General features: G+C 37.1%; 1 protein-coding gene across 7 annotated transcripts in view; it reads left to right on the top strand.

The window, feature by feature from the left end:
• Positions 1–422: 422 nt before the first annotated feature.
• The window catches only part of ZNF638 (zinc finger protein 638), a 90,784-nt gene continuing 81,738 nt past the window's right edge, over positions 423–9,468 (top strand). For 4 of the 7 annotated variants that reach the window (XM_061431974.1, XM_061431972.1, XM_061431969.1 and 1 more), the window contains exon 1: positions 423–513. The gene's annotated coding sequence lies outside the window, so the exon portion shown is untranslated. Of the gene's footprint in view, positions 524–2,275; positions 2,385–9,468 lie in introns of all 7 variants that reach the window. The other 3 variants (XM_061431975.1, XM_061431970.1, XM_061431971.1) reach the window with 2 other exon arrangements.

The following is a 9,468-nucleotide window of genomic DNA, read 5'->3' as shown; positions in this document are numbered from 1 at the left end:
TGGCTGTGATAGACCTCGCATTATTGCAAGTATATATCTATTTCTATATCTTTATATAGAGGATAAAAGGCAGGCAAAGCATTACAATATCCAATGCCAGATGAGTACTATTTATTTTAATGTATTATTGAAGGCAAAAATGATCAGGGAAGACTTAATGGAGGAGGTGGGACAATGCAGGTCTTACATATGCTCATGATTTGGACAGGATAGTATTGGACAGGCACGGAATCGCAGAGGCACTGATACCGGTGCAGGAGTTTTGCCAGGGACGCCTGGAGTAACACACGCGAGAGCGCCCCCTTCCGGAACCAAGTTTCGCTGGTCGGTTTCTCTTGTCTACGGGAGAACCATGTGCCGGGGGTACGCAGGCGCGGGCAGCAGATGAGGGCTCGCCAAGGCTCGGCAGACGCGCATGCGTGCGGCTCTCTGGAGGCGGTAGCTTCTTCGGCGTCGAGACTGGAGGCTGAGTGCTAAACTGTGGGGCGCAAATGGAATCCGGCGGTTAGTCGGGTAGGCATAGGTAGGACGGCTGCCTTGTGGGGAACAGGGGATTGGAAGGCGGGAGCCCAAAGCGTGGAGGTCCTGAGCCTTTCCTGTACGGTCCAGGCCGACCATTGTATCTGTGTCGCAGCGACTGCGCACAAAATGGCGGCGGGCTGACGGCGGGGGCGGGAGGAGATTGGGGGACCCCCGGGATGGGAAGGGAGCTTGGCTCCCCAGCCACAGCGTCGGTTCACCGCACTGCTCCGGAGGGGCAGGTCGGGCACCGGGGCGAGGACCCTGCTTCAGAAAGAGCCGCCTGACGCGTTTGCACTGGGCGGAGGAACGAAAACAGCCCTTTGGCAAGGCCGTGGCTGCCCCTTCCCCATCGGCGCAGGGCCGGCCGGGCCGCGCCAGGCCTGACAGGAGGAAGCGGTGGAGAGGGAGCTTCGCGGAGGGAGGAACCATTCCCGTCGGGCCCGGAGGAGAGGCAGTGGAGCTCGAGCTGAGCCCATTAGCGAGCGACATTGTATAAGAAGCGTGGAGGAGAAGAACGTGTTTGTGTTCGGGGCTGGGGAAGGGGGAGCTGAGGTGAAGGGGGAGCGTACGATGTAGCGGCTTTGGCTGGTCCGGGTTTCTTCTGCCTGCCTTGTGCGGGAATGAAAGCCAAGAGAATGTCGTCTCTGTGCGGGATACGAAGGGCTCACGAACTGCTCTGATACTTACTTCCAGATTTCTCAGAGCAATCGAGAATGCGGATCGCTAGTGATTCCTAGCTTGGGCCCGTTCTGTTCAAGTTGGGGGGAGAACGTGTACCACATACGAGAATCCTTGAGGACAGCTGAAACAGATCTTCTGTTGAGATAACTGAATGAGGGAGACTTCTATTATTACAAGACCTGTAATTGAACTAGACAGTGAAGGCTGCCTCAAGCTATTTCCTCTTAATCTTAAAATTTGCTCCTAGGCAAAATTTGGGGGGGGGAATACTATTTTGATCTGGAGGAGTTCTGAAAAAAATTTGTTATAGGGATCCGGCGACTTACGTTGGTTTAAATTCTTTTTCTAACCAGCTTTGGAATTGTGCAAACAAAAAATTTTTTTTATTGTAAAGGGTTAATGTATTTTTCAAGGATGTCTGTTGGCTCATTTACAATTAAAATTGATAAACTGAAAAAACTTACAAAAATGAGGTTAATGAAATTTATACAGAAAAATGAACGCATAATTTACATTATTTCAACATAGCTTTAAATATTGTTGATGAGGTATTCTAGACTTAGTGGGCTTATGTTGTATTCTTTTTCTTTTTGGCAACATTTCATATACACTTTATTTTGTATTCCCATACTTTGTAATATACACTTTTAAGTAATTATGTAATATACACTTTAAAATAATATGTAATATACATATTTTATGTAATAGACACTTAAATAATATACACTTTAAAAATTAACACGTTAGTACACTAAAATATGCTGGACCATTCCCTTGATTGGTTGTTGAAACCAAGTGAGGGAAAGATAAAACAGTTGGAAGAAATCACAAAATCTCATCCGTTTTTATTACTAGCTTTATGTCACACATATCTATTACCTTGAGTATTGGTTATATTTTAGTTTTGTAACTGTAATGTGTTATTTTGTTATGGAAGGTGTATACAGCAGATACTCAGGTTTTAAAAATGCTTCTTAGAATCAGTGATCACTTTGTATTTCATGGCTGTCTTAAAGGTTTTCTCTTGGGTGCTCTTAAGAAGGTCATCTCTGGAAATTTTGTTTTTATGTAGTGAAAGAAAATGAGAGACAAATAGTTTAGTGGAAAGAGAATAGGCTTTGGAATCAGAAGATTTGGCTTCGAATCCCAGTTTTCCTCTTACTGTCTGAGTGAAATGTGGGGTAAGTTATTTTAGTCTTCCTGAACTTTTATTTCCTTGTCTGTCAAGTGGTAATAATACTGCTTCCTGCCTGGAATTATTGTGAGGGAGAAAATGTGTGAAAAGCCCCTATCCTTTGAGACATAACTAGGTGCTTAATAAATGTTAGTTGTTACTACTGCAAATTTTTAGGTGCTTTGGAAGCATCTTTTGATAGAAAATTGCAACCTGCAGATAGTCCCTCTTAATAAAAAGAAGAGGCTTAAAGAATGTAGGTTAAATTGATAGAATTTTGGAGCTGAAAGATCATCTAATGTTTCATTAAAATACTTTGTTCATCTATAAACTTTATGTATACCTCTCTTACTTTATGTATACCCCTCTTGAAGCACGTATCAAAATTGTAACCATTTATTTATATGATTGTTAGGCTCATCTTTGTATCTGTCTCAATGCCTAGTTTGTGTTAGATACTCACAGGTCGGGTGAATGAACTCAGCTGATGGTTGCCAGAGTCTGGGTAAGAACACAGGCTTTGGGGTCCAAATCATGCTTTGCTCCTATGACTTAACGTATACTGATCAGGGTTTGGAAAAAAATCTGTCCAAAGGATTAATAAAATGCTTTATATACTGAGAAATAGTGCTTCTAGTCTGGGTACCCAGTAACATATTTTGGGGTGTTTTGCAAGTAAACAAGCCACTGAATGTTGAAGTGGTTTAGAGATCCTCCAAACTGAAAGTAATTATACTTGTGGCTAAAGCCAGTAAGCCTTCTTTATGTTTAGCTTTTCTTACTCTTTCACTGCTTCAACTTATTTATTTACTGTAGTCTGAAATTTGTGATTGAAATGAAAATGAGAGGAAGATAGGTATATGGAAAATAAGAGTAATGGAAAGGAAAAAAACATAGTAGGGAAAAGGTAAGGTATAAAATAAAACACAGCTCTAATGATCAGTGAAGATCAAGAGTAATGGTTTTGTATTGAAAAGAAAAAAGTTCAGGGAGTTTAGGAGAAGGAGTTTTTAAGGTGTGCATATTTTGATATTTTCTTAGTGCTACCTTGGGAAACTTATATTTTGGATTATTTTTCAACTCTTGAGCCCCTTAAATAAATACCAAAATATATTTATTGTTACAGTCTTTAAGTTTTCATACTTTTCCCTTGCCTCATTTCTAGTCCATTTTATTAAACTTTCAGGTGATTTCTTTGTTGTCTCTGCCTAATGAGTAACTGTAACCAACTTTCTATTCTTTTTAATTTCCTCACTTGTTAGAAAAATTTTTTTTAATTAGGGAAAATTTTAAGTCTTTACAAAAGCAGAAAGTATTATATACTTATCACCCAGCTGCAACAATTAAAATTTACAACAATTATAAGTAAATCTTGTCTCTGCTCTCCACCCTATTTTTTTAAGCAATTCCTATGACATATTCCTTAATTTATAGTTCAGAATTTTTCTCTAAAATTTTAGAAAAAGACATGAATATCACACCTAAAGTAATAATAATTCCTTAATGTCAGATATTCAGTCAATTATTCAAATCTCCCCATTTATTTCTTACATGCTACCCCACCGTATTGATATTTTTGGAAATTATCTAGGTCTTAATGAAAGATAACTACCTGCTTCTTAAGTAAAGCATTTTGTTTATTAATGTAACATTTTTTGAGCCATCTGTTGCATGTCAGGGGGTATAATTTTAATCATTTTTTACATCAACAGTACGTGGAGTCATGGGTTAATCAGCTTGCTGAGGCTCACATTTTTAGCACTCCAGGATCAGAATTAAAGCACTGAGTCTAGGGTCTAAGTTCTTAAAAAAACACTATGCTGTGTTAGTCGGAAATTTTATTTATGGGAGTTACCCAATTTTGCATGAAATCACTTGCTGGCACCCTTCGTAGTAGGGTGGGTGTCTTCAGATCAGTGGAAGTTTCCCCAAAGATCAGATTATTATGGATTGCATAATGGTCTGACTAACAGTCAATAGTTAGGGAGTGAACATGATGTAGAAAAAGAATAGCCAAATCCAAAAAAGTGCTTAGGGCTGATTTTTTTTTTATCATTGCCAGTTTTCTGCCTGTAGCCATACTTACTTATAGTCCTTTTTTGACTGAGGATGTAACTAAGATGTTAGGTAGCCCAGTGTTGGGTCATTAACTATTTTTGAATGAGTTAAAATGCTGGCTGACAGGGGAATACCCTATTTCCCTTCCCTCTGTCCTTTTGCATGCTTGAATGCACACACACCCTTATTTTTTCCCTGAACTATTTTGAAAGTAACTTGCACATACTGTACTCTTAACCTTTATTAGTTTATTAGTTATTTAGTAGTTTATTACGTAAGAATAGGATATTTTCTTCTGTGGTCATAGTACAGTTATCAGTCTCAGTAAATTTAATGTTGATTTGATTTTTTTTTTTTTTTTACCATTTTCTGATTTTTTTTCAGTTGACCCAATAATGTTTCTTGTAGCAGTTCTCCCCCTCTCTAGTATAGGATCAGTCTAGGATTAGGTAACTGTATTTAGTTATCATGTTTTTTTAGTCTTGTTTACTTTGGAATATTCTGTAGTCTTTTTATCTTTTGTGAGGTTGACATTTTTGAAAAATACTGTTTGCTTTCATTTAATAGAACATTTCTCACTTTGGATTTTTTTTTTTTTATTCTTTTTTTGATGTTTCCTCTTGAGTAAATTATATGTCCCTGGCCAGAAAAATCAAGTTTCTATGTTCCCCCCATGGTACCAGATCTATAGATGAAGTCCATCTACCCTTCATGAATTATGATGTCTGAGCACAGGTTTGGTCAAAATGTTTTTTTCCCCCTTGAACTGATCTGTGGAGATTTAACACCACCCAAATGTCTTATTCCTCATTAAAATTTAACTCAGGATTTTTGCCTGAACCAATCTTTACATTACTATGATGTTACACAGTGATTTTCCAACTCAGTGATTCCTCTGTGTTTACAATGATTGATTGCTATGGAGGTGTGGACACCTGGTTTTTTCAGTGGTTTGTAATTTATTACTGTCCAGTTGTTTATTGCTTTCTCTTACATGTGTATATGTATGTGTGTGTGTGTGTGTGTGCACATGTGTGTATGTGTGCACATGTGTGTATATGTGTGTGTGTGTGTGTTAATCCCTCAGTTACGGCCAACTCTTGGCAACCCTGCAACACCATGGGCTGTAGCCCACCAGGCTCCTCTGTCTGTGGAATTTCCAGGCAAGAATACTGGAGTGGGTAGCCATTCCCTTCTCCAGGGGATCTTCCTGATGCAGGGATCGAACCCAGGTCTTCTGCACTGCATGTGGATCGTTTTACCATCTGAGCATCAGGAAAGCCTGTATATGTATATTTATAATCCTGTTTTCCACAGTCAGAATCCTGGTTCCCAGTGCTATAAAACATTTACCTAGGCTCTTCTCGATCCCATGGTATATCTGAAGTTATTTAAGAATTAATTCATCCATACCACTGCAAAAAAAAAAAGCAAAAAAACCCAGACTACTAAAAAGAGTGAGAATTCTTAAAAGTTATCTTTTCGCCTAAGTCAAATAGTGGTTTTATAAATTACTTAAGTAGTTTTCCTTTTCCCTTTTAAATAGCTATGGTGTTCATTTGAAAAATGAATTAGTTTGCTTTCAGTTTTAGCTTTCCCCTCTTCTTCCCATCCTTTTTTAATTTAAAAAAAAAAAAAAATTACATTGTTAACCTGATTCTGAAAGTCAAAATTATATAGTAAGGTATACTCCATAAAGTATCATTTCCATTTATTTCCTTTCAGTCCTTTCTGTTACCCCTTATGTAACCTACTTGTTTCCTGGTTATCCTACTTCTTGTAACCGTTAAGCTAAGTGGATATATGTGTCTTCTTGTTTCCATTTTTTACATAAAAAGACACATACGCTGTTTTGTAGTTTGTAAAGACTTTAAGGCATTTGGCTTTTTAAGACATTTGGCCAGATAATTTAGGTATGCTTAATTGAAGATTTTGGATGGCATTACCGATGCAATGGAGATGAACTTGGGCAAACTTTGGGAGATGGTGAGAGACTGAAGGCCTGGCATGCTGGAGTCCATGGGGTCGCAAAGAGTCAGACATGACTGGGCGACTGAACACCAACAAATTTAAGATTTTGGAAACCCATTCTAGGCAGGTGGGAACATTTTTTGGCTCATGCACTTCTTGAGGGCAGGGAGGGCAAAGATGCAGTTTTACCTCAAGAACAACTGAGTAGTAAATGTCTTCAGTACTATAGTTACCTCTTGGTCCTGCTTACCTGTTACATTGGCATTATTTTGTTTCAGTGTTTGTGCTTTCTCACTAAGGTGGTGAGTATGCTGTCAGCTGCATTTTGTCAACAGTTTTATCCGTACTTATGATTTTTCTCATTTCTAGTTTTAAAAAAATCCCAGAAAAGATTTCTTTATTCCAGTTTGGATTTGGTGGTTTCTTTTGGACTGATGTGTTTTATTTTTTGAGAGTACTGAAGTAATAAGCAGAACCACCATCTCAGGGGGGCATCATTTACTGGGAATACTGTGTTGTCTGTAAAGAATCATTTATGTGTACAGTATGTATATTCCTAAAAAAAGAAAAACATGTAAAAATTATACTCACGTATCTTATTTATAAAAAAGTTTGTGTTCCTGAAAATAATAACTATCAAATCATTGCTATCCAAGGTTTTTAATGGCTTTCATGGTAATCTATTTCTGATATTGTGCATTATTAGCAAGTTGATCTTCCATTTTCTTTAAGATCTGAAATCATGATGGTTACCAATCCTTTGTGAAGTTTGTGATGCCCTTCATGATAAAAACAGTGTTTCTAGTTATCTGCTTATTTTTTCTTTGTTTCTTTGGCACTTTCATTGAGGTGTGCCACATTTTGGCATTTTAACATCCAGCATGATATTCTGTATTTACGCTTGTGGCACCTTCAGAATTCTGTGACTTCCATACCTTTTGTGGGACAAAACTAAAGGTAGAAGAGAGTTGGCTGAGTGGATCTGTCTGTATATACTAGAGGAGATTAGAAGGTTGAGAACCAGTTAAACTGAGAAAAGCACAGAAGTAACTGGTCAGTGTAATACTTGCGTTGTTAGTAAGTGTGAAGGTAGATTTTATGTATTCTGAGACACAGTTGCTCTGACACAGGGTATCAAATCAGGTATGTGGGTATAAAACTAGAAAAGTAATGTTAATGGTAGTTTTCCTTTTGTGGTAAGGTTAGAAGACTGTTCTTTTCTGCATGTCATGAAGATGATATTTCTTTGGGGAGGGTGGTCATGAACAGGTATTGCTTTTTTAATAATTAGAAAAAACAAAGCTATAAAATTTAAATTTTATGTACCTAGAATACAGGATGGAAAGAACATTGAGAGGGGTTCAATTTGTGACCTTGCCAGTTAGTTCTAAGGCTTTACTTAATCGTAAACTTGAATTCCCTTGCTTACTTGGTGGTTGTAAGCTCAGATGAGATAATGAATACCGAAATGCTTTTTAAACCATGAAGTGGTTTAAAGTTCAAGTATGGGGTTTGATATAAATCTTTTCATTGTGAATCTAATTGGAGCCATTATGATCTGCCTGACTAATTTTTGGTGATGCTTTTATATTTTTAGATTTCAGACTTCTTTATCAATACGTATAAAGAAAATGAAGGATTCTTTTCCATCTGAAAGACTGTATCAAAATAGCAAGTAGTTTTTGATTGTGGTAGTGGACATGTCAGAAAGTATCTCAAGGGATATAATGGTGAATTTTTTAATACATCAAGCTATTCATTTCTGTCTCAAGAATTCAGTTTCTACTAGATGCTTCCAGAGTTTTTCTCATTGACTATATCTTGTTTCAGAGAGGCATGTTCTAGTTGATAGGGCATGGAAGATCGTTTTTAACTGCTACTTGTCTTCAGGAGTTCAGAATGTTTTCTGACCATTAAATACCCTGTTTTTGAAAAATATGGAACATAGGAAAATAAAATGTTAATTTAAAATAGAACTAGTATAGTTCATACAATGAAGTTTTGTGTACCTTCTTCCCCTTTCCATCCATGTATGTGTGCACATATACAAAACTAGAAATTCCATCAAAATATTAGTTCATTATCAGTAATGATTTTACTGGTAAGGATTTCACTTGCTGCTTTTTATTGTTTTCTTTAACAAGCATATATTATTTATATCATCAAGAATAAAAATTCATTTTAAAGGGTGAGTATTATTTAATCACAATTGTGTTCAAAGTAATTAATAATTAAGGACTCAGGTCTCAATTCAGATTTTTCTAAGTTAGTTTAATGATGTGTTGATTCTCTGTAAATTTGTTGGGCGAATGAACCTTTTTGTGGCCAGAACTCCTGGAGTTAAATGAAAAAGGCTTTATAATTGTTGTCCTTATTTGTTCAGTTGTTTTCCAGGTGTTAATGCCAAATTTACCCTTGTCTTACTGGTTCTTGTTTCTTACCACATTGTTTTTAGGTTATATCAGTTGCATTCTCAAAAGACTTAAGGTTTATTTTCTTTGGTGTGGGATAACCTAATTGCTACTAAGAGGCTTCATATCAAGAGCCCTTGGCTTATTTTGCTTAATTTTACTCAATCTCACAAATAGTTTTTTCCCCACCAAAATAAATATTGAAACAGAGAGGAATGAGATATGTGTTATCTGAATGAATGAACTGTTTAATAACAAGTCAGTTGAGTCAGGTGGGAAGGAATGATGTAGGGGAAAATGAACTAGATGAGATTTTAGACAAATCTGCATGTTATTTATATGTTGCCTGAAAATCATAACAGATTAGCTGATTTTGGCTTTGTTAGACTTTGGTGTGATAATGTTAGATTTGATAGAGAAGTATGAAGTTATGTTGGTTTTATACTCTCCAACCCTCCTTTTTTGTTTTCTGTTAAACATTTCATACTTAATATTTAGCACTTTTTTTGGGGGGGTTTTTTGGGGGGGTAATGTTCAGATGTGTGAAAAAGTAGAGAGGAAAGGTAATAAATTCTTTTGGACCCGTCACTCACCTTCCTCAACAAATATTTTTGCTAGTTGTGCTTCATCAAACTTCCCTCATCCACTAAA

Source organism: Bos javanicus, chromosome 11 (assembly GCF_032452875.1).
Source record: "Bos javanicus breed banteng chromosome 11, ARS-OSU_banteng_1.0, whole genome shotgun sequence".
Taxonomy (NCBI): Eukaryota; Metazoa; Chordata; class Mammalia; order Artiodactyla; family Bovidae; genus Bos; species Bos javanicus.
Note: the sequence above shows the minus strand (reverse complement) of the source record. Positions and strands in the feature narration are given on the sequence as shown.